Source organism: Rana temporaria, chromosome 1 (genome assembly GCF_905171775.1).
Source record: "Rana temporaria chromosome 1, aRanTem1.1, whole genome shotgun sequence".
In the NCBI taxonomy this organism is placed as follows: domain Eukaryota; kingdom Metazoa; phylum Chordata; class Amphibia; order Anura; family Ranidae; genus Rana; species Rana temporaria.
Genome location: NC_053489.1, coordinates 612,383,423 through 612,400,929, shown reverse-complemented (window position 1 = coordinate 612,400,929; position 17,507 = coordinate 612,383,423). Strand labels below are relative to the sequence as shown.

General features: G+C 46.4%; 1 protein-coding gene across 1 annotated transcript in view; it reads left to right on the top strand.

Moving 5' to 3' along the window:
* The window catches only part of ATOH8 (atonal bHLH transcription factor 8), a 93,338-nt gene that overhangs the window by 23,668 nt on the left and 52,163 nt on the right, over positions 1–17,507 (top strand). The window lies entirely within an intron of this gene.

Here is a 17,507-nt window from a genome sequence, read left to right as displayed (position 1 = left end):
TGCAGTTGTCTAAGCCGAGAATGTCTGTTACACTCTTTCTCACTGCCCAAAGCCAACACTAACAATCCCCCACTCATAGACAGGAGGGGCAAGCGGGCTCAATCCGCTCCTCTTTCTCCCACCCCTACCCTTCTGTGTCTGCCCACACTCCAATTCCCAGCATTGTGTCTCAGAAAAGGAAAGTGGGGGCCGGATATTTGAAGCCCAGCGGCCTCAGATACATCTGGATGAGAGGTGCTGACTGCCAAGGGGTGAGTGAGCTTACCATCCTCCCCTGTCTGTGACTGAAGTCTCCCCTCTTCTCTCTTCTGCCTCTTAGTAATTACAACAAAGTAAATCAGGGTTCTCAGAGCACCCCTTACATCAGAGTTCCCCTTTACACCAGAAGCTGTAGTGTTCCCCCTTACATCAGAGTCCTCTCCGTATATCAGAGTTCTCAGTGTTCCCCTTAAATCAGGGTTCCCAGATCATCCTTTATGTCGGAGTCTTCAGACCTCTCCCTTACATCAGAGTCTGCAGAGTCCCCCCTTACAGTGTGCGAGGGGGACTCTTTTGATTAACTTTATATGATTGGAAATGTTATTTAATCACATAATATATGTGTAATTGACAGGGCCGCCAATAGGGGGGTACAGGCATTACACCTGTAAAGGGCCCGATGGTCCCCAGGGGCCCGGCTGGCCCTCCTCCCGTTTGTTTTTGTGTTTTTTTTTTGCATTACTCCTGTAAGGGGCCCGATGTTCCCCAGGGCCCCTTTACAGGCCCGGCTGGACCCCCTCTTGTTTTTTTTATTTAATTTATTTACTTTTTATTTATTTTTTGCATTACACCTGTAAGGGGCCTGACGGTCCACAGAAACGACCTGATCTCTGTGAGAGGTAATAAATTCCTGAACTTGTTACTTTTATCAGAAATCTGCACTATAGTACCACAAGTATTGGAAAAGCCTTCCTTTACATGCACATGAACTTTAATGGCATCCCAGTCTTAGTCCATAGGGTTCAATATAAAGTTAGGCCTCCCATTGAGCCTCAATTTGAGCCCACAAACAATTGGAAAATCAAACGAATATGTCCTTAAAAAGAAACATATGAAATCAAATTCCACTAGTGTATGGCTAGATTAAAGCGGATCATCACCCTTTAAACCAGTGCTTCTCAAATAGTGGGGCGCGCCCCCCTGGGGGGCCTCGAGGCTCCGTAAAGGGGGGCTCGTGTGACCTGGCAATTATCCCCCGTTTCCAGCCAGTGGCGGAACTACCGCCATAGCGACCAGGGCCGGCCTGATCGTGAATGATGTGTGCGGGGATGCTGGGGATGCTGATCTGCACGGCACCCCGGTGCTGCAGAGGGGGGGGTGGCGCCGACGCGCCCGAAGTGTCTGACACTGTCTGGTCCCCTTGGCACGCACGCCCTCCCTTCCTCCCTCCTCCGCGTCTCAGGTCAGGTGGTAGCGCGGCGCCGTTGCGTGCATGCGTAAGGCATGCAGTTCAAATTCTAACGGCGGGACCAGGACGGGACTGACAGACTGCCGCCTTACACAGTACGCTGAAGAAAAGTAAAGGTAAGGCCGCCCGTCCCCTCCACCTTATCCAGCAGGCTGACAGGTGTCATCCCTCCACCCACCTAACCTGTACTCCAATGAGGAGGGCCAGTTTATAAAAAAAAAACGTTAAAAAAAAAAAAAATGTCAAAATTGATCTTTTGTTGAAAGAAAAAAAAAAGGAAAAAAATAAAACGCAGAGGTGATCAAAAACCAACGCGCAGTTGTCAGCTTAAAGTGGAGGTTCACCTAAAAACCGTATAGAGCAATAACAATTTTATAGACAAAAGATACTATTTACAGTCGCGCGGGGGGGCCCGAAATGTTTTCTTCTTCCTAGGGGGGGCATGACAGAAAATAATTGAGAAGCACTGCTTTAAACTGACTTGGCCCCCCCTCCGCTGCACATATATCGTGTTTTTTGGGGGGGTTCTGTATGGCCTACCCCTCACCATACATCAATCATCTAGGAGAATGATGTCAGGGCCCCCAGTGCCTCCTCGGATATGTAGTGTTCATACCCCATGAAAGGCATCAAAACCCTGCAGATCATCCCATTCACTACCGGTGGGGGAACTAAAGGCACATCATTAAAAGGTTGCACCAAAACCCGGAAGAGCTGGTGCAACCTCCTGATGACATCACAGAGGAACATTGCGGAGTGGGACTCGGTGGCTGCTGCTGCTGCTAAGAACAGGATCTCAGCAGGACAACGCTGGATCCACTGTGTGGGTGAGTATCAGAACTGTGGCCACCCCAGCATCAGGTAAGTGGGGGAGAAAAAAGAATATGAGGGGGAAGGATGAAATTCTTCTTTAAGATTCAGGCAATTTAGATCACCCCCTTATCAACCATGGTTCCTACAGAGATGGGGTTCCTGGAGCTTTGGCTGATTGACCTCCCATCCGATGGTGTCTTCATATTTTCAGAGCCAGTTCCAGAGATCCAAGGCTATAGGTCCAATTTACCAGAGCTAGATGCATGACAACCAATCATCTTTTTAGCTATCTGTAAGAATGCTTCCCACTGACCACCAATGTAAAGGTCATTTTTCCCCATTGACCCCCGATTTAATATGTTTTAGCAAGGGCTCCCCAGGACCAAAAAATATTTCAAGGGTTCCTTAAAGCGGTTCTCCACCCTAAAGTGGAGTCCCGCTGATCGGAACCCTCCCCCCCTCCGGTGTCACATTTGACACCTTTCAGGGGGGTGCAGATACCTGTCTAAAGACAGGTATTTGCACCCACTTCCGGCCCGGCATTCACGGGCAAAAGACGGGCATTCCGTCACATCCCATCGCCCCCCCGTTGTGTGCTGGGAACACTCGGCTCCCAGCACACAGCGGGAGCCAATCGGCGGGGCGCGGCACGACTCGCGCATGCGCCGTAGGGAACCGGGCAGTGAAGCCGCAGCGCTTCACTTCCTGGTTCCCTCAGCGTGGATGGCGGGGGGAGCAGCAGAGAGACGAGCGATCGCTCGTCCTCTGCTGCGATCGGCGCTGGACTCCAGGACAGGTAAGTGTCCTAATATTAAAAGTCAGCAGCTGCAGTATTTGTAGCTGCTGGCTTTTAATATTTTTTTCCCATGGCACATCCGCTTTAAAGTGTTTGTAAACTTCAGACATAGAATATAAACAAAGCAAAAGTATTTCCTTCTATAGTGTGTACCTGGCTCAATTAAAAGCACTAAGGGCCAGATTCACGTAGAATCGCGGCGGCGTAACGTATCGTAGATACATTACACCGCCGCAATTTTTCATCGCAAGTGGCTGATACACAAAGCACTTGCGATGAAAACTACGCCCCCAAGGCGGGCCAATTTAAATGGGCGTGTGCCATTTAAATTAGGCGCGCTCCCGCGCCGGACCGACTGCGCATGCTCCGTCGTGCTTTGCGCGCCGTGATGTCATTTTTTCGAACGGCGACGGCGCCGTCGTATCTCTTTTGTGAATCTGGCCCTAAGTGTAATTTCTGTCCGCTGCCTTGTTCCTCTGCTATCAGTATGAGTCACTTCTGACAAGTTTTCCTGACACCAAGAGAAAAATGGTGACAGGGGAGGGATCTCCAGCTGATTGACAGCCCCAGCTCTGTTCCCGTGTGCTATGTGAAGGGGAGGTGTGCTCTTTCTGAGCTCCACAGAGTGTACTTTTTGCTCTCCTCCCCCTTTTTTCTGAACTCTCAAGCCCTATACACATGACCGGGATTCCCGGCATAAAGTCCGCCGGGAATCCCGACGGGAAAACCATGAACCTTCTCGGTAAGTTTCCTTGTGCACACACGGCCTGGTTTCCCGTTGGGAAAACTGCGGGGAGAGCTTTGGCCGGGAATCCTGGTTGTGTGTGTATGCTCCCTCGCAGTGTTTCCCCATAGGAAAATAGCCCGGTTTAAAACTGCCAGGAATCCCTGCGGGAAAATAGAGAGCAGGTTCTCTATTTTGCCACCGGGATTCTGCCGTGTGCAGAAGATGATTACCAGTATAAAAACCAGAGTCACTCCGAATAGCGCTGTCACTTCTGAGTTTATTTGTAATATGTTTATGTATGAGTTGGGTGTCTCTTTACCATCTTTCTTTTATTTCCCTTTCCCCGATAAACTTTTACAAGCCAAGCTGCCAGATTGCCTGTAAGCGGCTTGGCTTTGGCGCAGAACAAAATGTACAACGCTAACATTTGGAAGGGACCTTTGATGACGTGTAAGAGGACAAGCTTTGATTTGCTAAATAGTAAGGGAATCCCATTCCTGACCACCAACATTCATAAGTGACCACCCCACTAAATACGGAGTAACCACATGCTTCCAGAGCAAATTTTACGCTCCCCCCCCCCCATTCCATGTAACTTGATGCTGTGCTTTGTGTAAGATTGGAAACGCAAATCAGACACCGTGCTTAGTCGTATATCTGCATGCCTATGAACTCAGCATACATACTTTTTCTTAAAGCGGAACTCCAGGAAAAAGGAGTTCACGGGGAAATTTATTTTATTTTTCTGCAGTAAACACTATGGCCCGGATTCACGTAGAGTGGCGTATCTTTGAGCGGGCATAGCGCATCTCATATGCGCTACACCAACATAACATAGAGAGGCAAGACCAGTATTCACAAAGCATTTGCTCCCTAAGTTACGGCGGCGTATCGTAAATGGGCCGGCGTAAGCCCGCCTAATTCAAAGTAGGAAGGTAGTGGGCGTGCTGCATTAAAATGAAGCGTGACCCCATGTAAATGAAGGGCCTAACGAACGGCGCATGCTCAGAATTATGTTGCATATACTCCCTAAGATACGATGGCTCAATTCGTTCGACGTGAACGTAACCTACGCTCAGCCCCATTCACGTATGACTTACGTATATGACGTAAAATACGACGGCTGTTCCGACGTCCATACCCTAACATGACTTACACCTGCTATTGAGGTGGTTTATCTTTACGCTGGACGTACGCCTTACGTAAATGGCGTAGATTACTGCGACGGGCGTAAGTACGTTCGTGAATCGGCGGAACTAGGTTATTTACATATTCAAAGCGTAAATCAATGGAAGCGCCCCTTGCGGCCCAAGATACGACGGCGTAGGAGACTTACGTCGGTCGGATGGAGCCGAAATTCAGGCGTATCTCCTTTGCAGAATCAAGCGCATAGATACGACGGCGCATCCGCGGACTTACACGGCGTATCAGTAGTCTTTGTGAATCCGGCGTAATCACGGCGTAAGTCTTTGTGAATCCGGCTATATAGGATTATAAAAGACCTGGGTGCCCCAAGGAGAGTAGTAATGTAGCGCACAGAGCGCGCAAGTGGGTGTAGCCAAATTGCTCTTGCTGACATCATCACCCCACCCTTCAGTGATGCCAAACCTGCCCCCAAACAGCCACCCACAGCGGCAAAAGATTTGTGTATAACTATCTTGGTTACTTGGGGAGCCACAGCCTGGTCTGAATAATGTGTCCGTGTTTCAGGTGGACTGAAACCCGGTCAAAAGCCGAAGTGTCCGGGTGTTTCCTGGACAGGTGGCAGCCCCACCAAAGAGCTGAACTGGTAAATGATATGTTGTTTTTAAAGTATAACCGAAGGCAAAACTCTTGTTAGTTTTGTATAGAGTGGCGATGGATTAGAACACTTGTCAATTTTTATTGCGGTCTGTGTCCCCGGTTAGGAGATTCACTCTCTCTATTTGTCCCGTTTACCGTTATCATTGAGTGTGAAAGTAAAAGGAAATCACACATTTTGGGTTGTCCCCAGAAAAGTAATAGAGGGACAATCTTCCAATAGGGACACCAATTTTGGTGATCTGGTGGTCCCCATGAAATTCCTTTTATTTGGAGGGATTTCATCCCACTTCCTGTTTGGCTATGGGACAGGAAGTAAAGACAAATCCTCGAAATGGGACACAGATGGCATTATAATCCTCCCTTGCTCTAGTCAAAATGCAAAAGAAATGTTTGCCTATAGTTCTACTTTAAAGTTGGATGCTGTTCCAATGGCATCAGTACTTTCTGAGTTACTGACCTGAAACAAGTATGCGGATCAGGAGTTCTGACTTAAAGGGGAGCTCCGCCCAAAAGAGGAAGCTCCGCTTGTTTGCTTCCTCTGCTGCCACATTTGGCACCTTTTAGGCGGGGGAGTGGGTAGCTGTTTTTGACATATACTATAACTGTCCCCACTTCCAGGTGGCGTTGCCGCTGCGAGATACCCCAGAAGTTTGGCCCCCTAATTCTTCCCCCACCGCCGGGCCATTCACAAAGCGCAGCGCAATAGTGAACCAGCTGTGGAGGCTTCCCTGCCAGTTTTCCCCACAAGGAATGGCAGCACCTGAGAGCCAATTGAAAAATCGGCTGGGGTGCCGACATCGCGGGTTCCCTGGACAGACAAGTGTCCTAATATTAAAAGTTAGCAGCTCCAGTATTTGTAGCTGCTGACTTTAAATTTTTGGGGGGGGGGGGGGGGGGGGGGCTGGAACTCTGCTTTAAAGTGGAACTGCAGCCTTACAGTACCTATAGACATGCACAGTTGTACAGGATCGTCTCCTGCACTGAAATAGCTTCCTCTGATTTTACAGCATATGGTAGAAGTACAATGTGTTCTTTGGGAAGTTCAGTTATTAAATGTTTACTTTTATCACAACGATGAGGAATTATTCGGGACTTCCTAAGCACAAAAAAATTTGGCCGATTCTTGATTTTACATTCTGAACATATAATGGCGGTGCTTCCCGAAACATCAGATTGCATATTAACTCTTTTTATTAATTTGCTGGAGATAAAGCTAAGCTCCCCCTTTTCCGTCTCTCAAGGTCCACTCCCCTTTCTCTCTTTCTCCTGGTCAGCTCCCCCTTTTCTTTATCTCCAAGTCAGCTCCCCCTTCTTTTCTCTCCAGGTCAGCTCCCATTTCTCTCTTTCTCCAGGTTAGCCCCCCTTCTCTTTCTCTCCAGGTCAGCTCCCCCTTCTCTTTCTCCAGGTCAGCTCCCCCTTCTCTTTCTCCAGGTCAGCTCCCCCTTCTCTTTATCCAGGTCAGCTCCCCCTTCTCTTTCTCCAGGTCAGCTCCCCCTTCTCTTTCTCCAGGTCAGCTCCCCCTTCTCTTTATCCAGGTCAGCTCCCCCTTCTCTTTCTCCAGGTCAGCTCCCCCTTCTCTTTATCCAGGTCAGCTCCCCCTTCTCTTTCTCCAGGTCAGCTCCCCCTTCTCTTTCTCCAGGTCAGCTCCCCCTTCTCTTTCTCCAGGTCAGCTCCCCCTTCTCTTTCTCCAGGTCAGCTCCCCCTTCTCTTTCTCCAGGTCAGCTCCCCCTTCTTTTTATCCAGGTCAGCTTTCCCTTCTCTTTATCCAGGTCAGCTTTCCCTTCTCTCTCTCTCCAAGTCAGCTCCCCCTTCCCAGAAGTGACAAATGACTTAAAGCACATCAGTGCTTTTACTATGAACTATAAGGAAAAACTGTCCCACAGTGCCTGCAGCTACAGATGTCAGTGAGAGTGTCACTTTCTCCCTTGAATAAGTCCTGATGTGATGTAATGCATTGGGAGGGGTAGCAAGGTACGTACTCGGAATAAATCCCCATAGCAGCAATAGACATGTTCTCAGTGAATGTAAAGTCTTCTCTGACTGGATAAGGTGGCGCCCACTATTCAGATGGCCTGGTGAGCGCCGGCCATCTGAATAATGGCAGCTGGTTGGCTTTGGAAGTACCTATCAGAGCCAGCGGCTCTGATAGGCTTTACGATTACAGCCTGAGGGCTGTAATCGGCTTCCAAATAGTTAAGCAGGGGACGCAGGGGGTGTGCGTTCCCTGGTTAACACTGACAGGCCTCTCAGCCAATCAGGTTCACCTTACCTGATTGGCTGAAGCGACATCGAGGGCATGACTACTTTGAGGGATCAATCCGAGGATGGCTGACCGAGAAAGGTAAGTAGCGGGGGGGGGGCAATCTGGTGGCATTTTAGGGGCAAACTGGTGGCAATTGATGGGCACAGTGGCAACACTGGCATGGCACAGTGGCTGCATTTGGCATGGCACAGTGGTGACAATTGATAGAACAGTGGCTGCGTTTGGCATGGTACAGTGGCGACAATGGCATGGCACAGTGGCGACAATTGATAAGCACAGTGGCGACAATTAATAAGCACAGTGGCGACAATGTCATGGCACAGTGGCTGCGTTTGGCATGGCACAGTGGCTGCATTTGGCATGTTACAGTGGCGGGGGGGCAATCTGGTGGCATTTTATGGGCAAACTGGTGGCAATTGATGGGCACAGTGGCAACACTGGCATGGCACAGTGGCTGCATTTGGCATGGCACAGTGGAGACAAATGATGGAACAGTGGCTGCGTTTGGCATGGCACAGTGGCGACAATGGCATGGCACAGTGGCGACAATTGATAAGCACAGTGGCGACAATGTCATGGCACAGTGGCTGCGTTTGGCATGGCACAGTGGCTGCATTTGGCATGTTACAGTGGCAACAATTGATGGGCACAGTGGTGACAATGGCACGGCACAGTGGAGACAATTGATGGGCACAGTGGCAACAATTGATGGCACAGTGGCTGCGTTTGATTGCATGGCACAGTGGCGACAATTGATAGGCACAGTGGCTGCGTTTGATGGCATGGCACAGTGGCTGTGTTTGATGGCATGGCACAGTGGCAACAATTTTATGGCACAGTGGCTGCGTTTGATGGGCACAGTGGCTGCGCTTGGGCACAGTGGCGGCAATTGATAGGCACAGTGAGGCTGCAATTGATTTTTTTTTGTTTGCGCCCCCCAAAAAATTTTGAGCACCAGCCGCCACTGATCCAAGCTGGACCAATTATACCTACACAAAAATTGCTATACCTGCAGTCCAGCTTTGAGAATACTTTTTTGTAATTGTATGTTCTGCACTTGTGAGAATATCATTTTAGTATGAAGGTTCCATAGTTGAGTAGATGAATGTCCGTCTGTGTTTGATATTAGAAAAATATCCTGAGAACAACAGTCAGCGCTCCTCTGAATGCTGAGTATCTGCAGCAAGAGGAATTCAATTATTTTGGCATAAAGATCATTCCGTAATGAGCTTCCAGGATCAAGCGGTGTGCCGGAGTCCGGTCCCACAGGTCCGTCTGCTGCCTTGGCTGCACATCGACTTGGATGGACTTCCCTTTCACTGTCCATAGCCATCCTGTCTTTTCTATTTTACTAAATGAAGTCAGCCCTGAGTTGGTTAAAAAAATGCTGTTTGATCAGTAGATGTTTTCCATTTATTTCTGTGTTCCATGTTCTTAAGATTAGCAGAGTAAATGCTGCTTCGACAATCTGTTTCCTGAATCCTATTCAAGAGGAAAGTGTGTTATTCACTAGCAGGCGTTACATTGCATTGGACCCAAACTCAAAAACCATTTGCTATGTTGTAAAAAAACATCTAGAAGGTTACTTTACACCTCTGCGCTTTTGGTTTCACTCCTTTTTTCATTTGCGTTGATGCCTGCTTTGCAAATACATTAACTGGCGTTTTAATGCATTTTCGCGCATCATGCATTTTTCTAGTTCATCAATTAAAAAAAACTATTTAAATGTGTTACCCAGGTCTAGAAACGCACGCAAAACACATCATCCATGCATTTTCATGCATTGACTATTGACTGCTATGGACCTCAAAATACATAAAAGCAAACCAAAAAAATCAACCTGAGCTTTTTTTTAAAACGCAGCACATACAAAAGTATTGGGATGCTTGCCTTTAAACGCACATGAATTTTATAAGCATCCCAGTCTAATGCCGCGTACAGACGGTCGTTTTTTTGTGATAGAAAAAAACGACGTTTTATGTGATGGAAAAAAAACTACGTTTTTGAAACTTCATTTTTAAAAACGACGTAGCCTACACACCATCGTTTTTTCAAAATGCTCTAGCAAAGCGCAGTTACGTTCAGCACGTACGACGGCACTCTGTTCCATTCAAGCTCGCTTCATAAATTGCTTCTGAGCATGCGCGGGTTTAAAAACGTTGTTTTAAACGTTGTTTTGCCCACACACTATCATTTTAAATGACACAAAAAACGACGTTTTAAAAAATGACACAAAAAATTGAAGCATGTTCGAATTTTTTTTTTGTCGTTTTTCAGAAGACATAAAACGACGTTTTCCCCCCACACGGTCATTTTAAATGACGTTTTTTAAAATGTCGTTTTTTTTCATCACAAAAAGTGAGTCTCAACTCTAATTCAAGCCAAGGGTTTTCTATCGGGTTGAGGTAAGCACTCAAGTCAAGTCCCTCCACTAACCAGTCAAGTCCCTCCACCCCAAACTCACTTATCCATGTGTTTATGGACCTTGCTTTGCATTGCAAATTGTTGGTATCAGTGGGAGGAAAAATGCGCCCTGGTGTCGGTGTAAGGAATAATGCCTTCTCATTGGTGTCGGTGGGGGAAAGGTGCCACATTTTTGGTATTGGTGAGAGTAATATTGCCAATTGTTGATGTCAGTGGGAGGAAAAATACTCCATCCCTGGTACCAGTGGAAGGAATAATGCTCCATCGTTAGTGTTGGTCGAAGAAAGACTGCCCCATCATTAGTATTAGAGAGAGGAATAGTTTTCTATCATTGGTATTGGTGGGAGTAATATTGCCAATTGTTGGAGAAATAGTACCCCATCCCTGGTGTCGATGGAAGAAATAATGCCCCATCCCTGGTGTCAGTGGAAGGAAAATTGTTGGCGTCAGTGGGAGTGCCTCCGTTGTGGATGCCCGTGGATGGAATAGTGCCCCTTTGTTGCTGTCAGTAGCAGGAAAAGTACCTTGTATCAGTGGGAGGAATAGTGCTTCGAGGGGCACGTAAAGGCAAACAAAGGGCCACATCTGACCTGTGGAGTTTGGAGACCACCAGCAGAAAGCCCACCCTAAGAAATTTTATGCAGCCATCACTTGAGTGCATGTAGAAAGGAAGTGTCTGAAACAGACTGTAATACTGAGTACACACGGTCGGAATCTCCGACAAGAAAAGTTCAATGTGAGCTTTTGGTTGGATATTCCGACCGTGTGTAGGCTCCATCGGACTTCTTCTGTCGGAATTTCCGACAGCAAAAGATTGAGAGCTGGTTCTCAAATTTTCAGACGGAAAAAATTCCTATCGTCTGTAGCAATTCCAACGAGCAAAATTTTCGACGCATGTTTGGAAACAATTCGACGCATGCTCTGAAGCATTGAACTTAATTTTCTCGGCTTGTCGTAGTGTTGTACTTCACTGTGTTCTTGACGGACGAAAGTTCAGAGAACTTTTGTGTGACCGTGTGTATGCAAGCCAAGCTTGAGTGGAATTCCGTCGGAAAAACCATCCAAGGTTTTTTAGACGAAATATCCGATTGTGTGTACGGGGCATTAGAGATCAGCAGCATTGGAATGCAGCAAATGAAGGAAAACGTGAAAATAAGAAATTGATTATTTAAACTGTCAATTTTTTCATGACTATAATTGCTTTATCAAATTAAATGTCATTCAGATCGAGTTTACATGTAACTAACCGTAATTTTTGGTTTCTTTGCCCCTCCCCCCTCCATAACCATAACTGGTTATCCCATTACAAAATATTTCAAAGTGAATTTCATAGATCCAGCTAAACCTTCTACAAACAGCAGCTGTTTCTGCTAAAAAAAACACACAGGGTTAAAAACTTGTGAAAGGGTGAATAAGTTATTCACTTTAACAAGTTTGAAAGTCACTCCCTGGGGAAAAATCACAATCTCTCCGCCTGAAATAAAACAACTCAAGTTCTATTTATAAGAAGAAAAAAAAAAATCTTTTGAGAAGCGAATGACGTAATGAGGCCAGAAGTCTCGGAGAAAGTGGACATTTATATGAACCTTCTGGAAGATTTGGTTGGCGTCACGCGCGGCACAGACAAAGAGACAGTTGAGTTACAAGGAGCGTTCCAAAAGTCTCATCCAGAGCGGGCCAGCTACCTCCCCGGTGGGACCTTAAAATGCTTCGACTCCCCGAATAAAAATAAACGGCGAGAATTAGAAGACTGGGGAGATTCAGCAGCTTGTTACGGAACAAAGTCGACTCAGCTCTGTGCTCTTTGTCCCTTGAGCGGTCTAACATAATGCCGTTATCTTTTTGCCGTCTGCTCGAAAAACAGATTTTTATTCTTGTACTTAATTTTTTATTTTTTTTTGGTATTTCTCCAACAAGCCATTTAATGGTGGGTTCATTATGGTTCTGTAAGCCTGTGGTGGACATAGCCTGTATTTAATGTTGGCAGTGCCAGTCTCAGTAGGGAAAACCCCACATGTCCTAACCACTAATCTAACTCTTAGGCTAAGTTCATGCATGCCCATTCTTTGAAATGCAATCCGCGGTGGATCACAGTTTAGAGTGCGGCTGAGCCGCTGTCAGGTGCTCAGGAGATGATCCTGCCACCTACTGAATGCCTGTTTTTCTTTAGCTAAACAGTAACCTTTAATGGGCATATTGCACCGCAACCATGTGCCAAGCATTAGGCTTATGGTTGTGACATAACCAGGGCCAGGACAAGGGGTGGGTCGGAGGGGTGGCTGCCCCAGGCACTGTGGTACCATGTGAGGTGGGGGTGCAACAGGGAGATTTGGAGGGGAGGGGATTTCTGTTAGAAGGTGGAATTTGGGGGGGGGGGGGGGCAGGGGGTTGTGTTGGGAAGGGGATGGGGGAAAGAAGATGTGTGCTAGATGGGGAGATTGGGGGGGTTTGTACTGGGAGGGGGGATTTGGAACGGGGAGGAGAACAGGGAAGGTGTACTAGGAGGGAAAATTTTAGGTGTAAAGGATCAGTAAACCGTTTTTGGGGAGAGGCATTTGAGATGGGGGGGGGGCAAAAATGTGTGCTGGAAGGGGGGATTTCAGCAGGGGGGCAGACTTGTACTGGGAGGAAGGGGAATTTATTCTTAGGGGGTAAGCATGCAATGTTTTTGTGGGGGGATTTTTTCTCATCTTGGGGGGGGGGGGGGGGAGCATGTTCATCCTGGGCTCTAGATGACCATACCTCAGGACTGCACACAACCCCCATTGATGTGCCTCCTGTCAACTCAACATAAGTTTGCAAGGCATCGTCGCCACGGCATTTGAAGAGCTGCCTCTGGCAGTACTTGCGGCTTTAGGTGGGCAGTGGTAAGCAGTAAAACCATGGCTCAACCACCTGTATTTATCATACCCCGGCCTCCCCTGTGAAAGAAGTCTTATGCCGCGTACACACGGTCGGAATTTCCGACCAAAAGCTCACATCGGACTTTTCTTGTCAGAATTTCCGATCGTGTGTATGCGGCATAAGGCCCCTTTTATACAGGTAGCAGAGGGCATTAAAAACTGGTAGTTGCTCCAGGAGGAGCATCTGCCAGTATGTACCACATACTTGCCCTCCAGCGGCGTGCCATCTTCACCCGGTTATCCTTCCAGGTTCGGGGACTCCAGCTGTCTGACTGGATCAGCCACAAAAAACAGTGCACGTTCAGAATATTCATTTAACTTACAGGTAAGCTTACCTGTAGGCAGGGCTTTTTTTCTCAAAAAATAGGTGCAGGAACTCCTCCTTTCCAAGTCACCCCTTTTCCCCCCCTACCCACCTCCCAGTACCGTCCCTTTTAGACAATATAGGACCAAGTATTGTTTTATGGTGCTAAGTAATTTGTATTGAATTTGGTAATGATATCAAGAAAAGCAGTAAAATAGATCCCCTGCAGCCAGCAACAATAGATCCCCTAACAACAATGGACCACCCACAACAAAATGTCCCCACCAGCAACAATAGACTCCCGGCAGCATCAACAGATCTCCGCACAGCCATCATTAATAGACTCTCTGGCTGCCATCAACAATAGACGCCTCCCCAACAGTAGGTCTCTTTCAGCAACACCTGACCCCCCCCCCCCCAGCAACAATAGGTCCCCCACCAGCAACAATAGACCTCCCCAGCAACATTAGACCCCCCTGCAAAAATAAATCCCCAGCAGTGAGCATCAATACCCTGCAGCACACCCCAGCACCCCTTGTCATTACATACAGTCAGTCCAGGAGGTGCCGGAACTGCGTTCCCCCGCGTTCCCGCTGAAAAAAGCCCTGCCTGTAGGTAAAAAAAAGAAGAGTTTACTACCACTTTAAGGCTGCATTCACACCTGAGCATCAAATTTTTGCTCATATTTTCGTATGTTCTGTTGTACATTGGTATACACATTTTTGAGCGTTTCCAAGCATTTTGGAGCTTTGGCTTTTTTTCTAATAGGAAACTATCAATTTGTTGCTGTGTTTCTGCCTTCAGCTACTTCAAAAACAAACCAATCTTCCCAAATCGAGCTACTAAAATATCTCCAAATCTTTTTGAGCTTCAAGCATTTTGAAGTGGAGACGTGAACCACCAGTCCACCACCATAGAGAATAATTGATTTTTTTCTTCCTGAGCATTGTGGAGCTTCGAGCTTTAAAACGCTCTAGGACGAAGTCTTCTGAGACGAAACGGCGTAGGGTGGTGGCGTGCTGACGTCTAGAACCGCATACTGTGTCCCGGAGTGAACGGGTTGTGCTAGCCGGCCGGCTATATATATTTTCACAAGTGAATTTTATCTACATTCTTGGAAGTGTGATTTTAATCTTTTTTAATAAATTGCTACACGGGTTCACACTATGTAGCTTTTTTTCTTCTCCATATTGGTTTCAATCAACATTAATTATCGGTCCACTGTGGGAGAAGTTTTGGCCCCTGGATATCCTGCCACGTAACCCCTTGGCTGGGGAGCAAGCCATCTGCTGTCAGAAGGTCTCTAGTTGGGATCTTCCCCTCTGGTAAGGGGCAGTGTGATTGAAAGGTGGAGGTGTTTTGTCTATCCGTGCACTATTCTGAGGTTCTCGCATTTGATGTCACTATTTGCTTGAAGGCGAAGGATTAATTTTTTATACTATCAAAATACCACCAGATGCATATTTGGTGTTTTTGTTTTTGAACAATAGACTCTTTACGTTTGATTCATATACCATCCGTAACAGGACATATTATCTCACTTAAAGGTTTTTTGTTCCGTTTAATTATAATTGTATTTCACATCAATATCATTAGTTGCGCAGCTTGTTTTTCCATTTTTACCAGTCTGTTTGTGGGTATCTCACATTTTAAGCTGCTTGCATTCTCATTTAAAATTCACCCAGACAGCGCAGTATTTCCACAATTTTTCGCTCAGATGAGAATGTTTATACGATTGTTGTTTTTAGCAGTCATCTGCCAGTGGGATTGTGTCGGCAGCCTTTGGGTGTCTCCAGGTGCCTTTTACCCAATTTTTCCATCTTCGGCATTTGCTGGGAGATTCTGAATATTTGTAAACCTTTTCCCAGTTACTGGTCTCTACCTAGAAACGGTCAGATCTAGCATGTAATGCCCTCTTACGTGAAATGACTTTGTGAAAATTGGTGTGCTCATGCTCAGTCATGGAAAACAGCAGAAGAGAAGACCAGCGTTGGACGCCCGTTCTCTTTGGAAACTCCAAATGACCTTCAACTGTTAATATTTGTTAGAATGTATTTTAGCCGTCTCCTTATTCTGCACAATTACTCTTTCTACACTTTCTAACATTACTGTATGTAAGCCTTGCTGAGTACTATTTATCAATTGTTATCATTAGAATAATGAAGATATAATTCACAGTGGCGCCAAAAGACGCGTCTTCCTGTAATGTTACACCTAGCATTTGTAAACAGGAGGTTCTTCATGATTGTCTTGATGGAAGCTTTCGCTATCTGCAAGGAATGTTTGGAGTACAATGAAAGGATAGAATGCTTTACATATTTCCCATAACTATTCCCAGTTCCTGGACCCCTAACAGTCGCAGTACATTCGCCTAATAAAAGGACACATGCGTCCAATCAGCAACATGTTGCATCTTTGTATTTTTAGGAAGCTGGAGGCTGTGGAAGTAAAAAGATTAACATGTGCGAGTATAGAGGCATTGTAAATAATCATTAAAGTGGTTAAACGGCAGGTGTCCTGTACCTGGTCAGAGGCCGAAGTGATAAGAGGGCTTACCTTGCAGCTGAGTGCAGGGCACCCCTAAAGGTGACAGTAGGGAGTGCTATGACCAAAGAAGCAGGGGTTGCCAGCTGCACCAGGCTGAAGTGTCCAGGGGTAAGGCAGCAAGCAGAGTCAGGAGCAAGCCGGGGTCATACACTAGTAATCAGGCAGCTGCGGAGTCAAAGAGCAAGACAAAGATCATACACTGATCAGCAGGCAGAGTCAATGGAGTAAACTGAGGGTCAAAGCCAGGAATGGAGACAAGACAGGTCAAAGTCAAGCCAGATCGGTAACAGGAAATCCAAAAATATCAGGAACACACGGGAAGCTAAAGATCATCCAATAACTAGTGGATCAAGCTGCTGGCTGTAAATAGGCCACTGAGCGTCGCAATCTGTCATTTTTGGTGCGTTTTTTCTTTAACCACTTGCCGACCATGTAACGCACATTTACGTCAGCAGAATGGCTCCTATGTGCATAGCAATGTACCAGTACGTTGCTTTAAAAAAAAAACACAGTGCAGATGCGCGCGCGCCTGCCGCAAGCTCTGTGACCGTGCCCGTGGGACCTGCGGACTCGATGTCCGCCGGTGTTTCCTGCGATCGTGTCACGGAGCAGCAGAACGGGGGGATGCCATTGTAAAGAAGGCATTTCCCTGTTCTGCCTTGTGACAGGACACTGACCTGTCATCGGGAGCAGCGATCAGTGTCGTGTCACAGGTAGCCCATCCCCCACACAGTTAGAATCACTCCCTTGGACACACTTAACCCCTTCCTCGCCCCCTACTGGTTAACCCCTTTACTGCCAGTGTTATTTACACAGTAATCAGTGCATTTTTATAGCACTGATCGCTGTATAAATAACAGTGGTTAAAATAGTGTCTGATGTGTCCGCCATCATGTCGCAGTCACGAGAAAAATCGCAGATCGCCGCCATTACTAATAAAAAAATGATAATAATCAAAATACCATAAAACTATCCCCTATTTTGTAGACGTTATAACTTTTACGCAAACCAATCAATATACGCTTATTGTAGAAGAATACGTATCGGCCTAAACTGAGAAATAAATTAATTTTGTTATATATTTTTTGGGGGGATATTTATTATAGCAAAAAGTAAAAAATATTGCTTTTTTTTTTTAAATTGTCGCTCTTTTTTTATTTATAGCGCAAAAAATAAAATATCACCACAAGAAAGCTCTATTTGTGTAAAAAAAAAATTGTTTGGGAGCCACGTCGCACGACCACGCAATTGTCAGTTAAAGCAACGCAGTGCCGAATCGCAAAAAATGGCCCGGTCATTGGGCAGCCAAATCCTCCGGGGCTAAAGTGGTTAACTGACCAAAAATGCGTCAAGCAAGATTTTTAGCACCACAACTGAAGTGCAACAAACCAATCTGAAGACATACAGAGAATTTAAAGGGATGCATTTTCCTTGAGCTTTTCTAGCGCTAAAGGTGCCAATAATGGCCGACAATCAATTC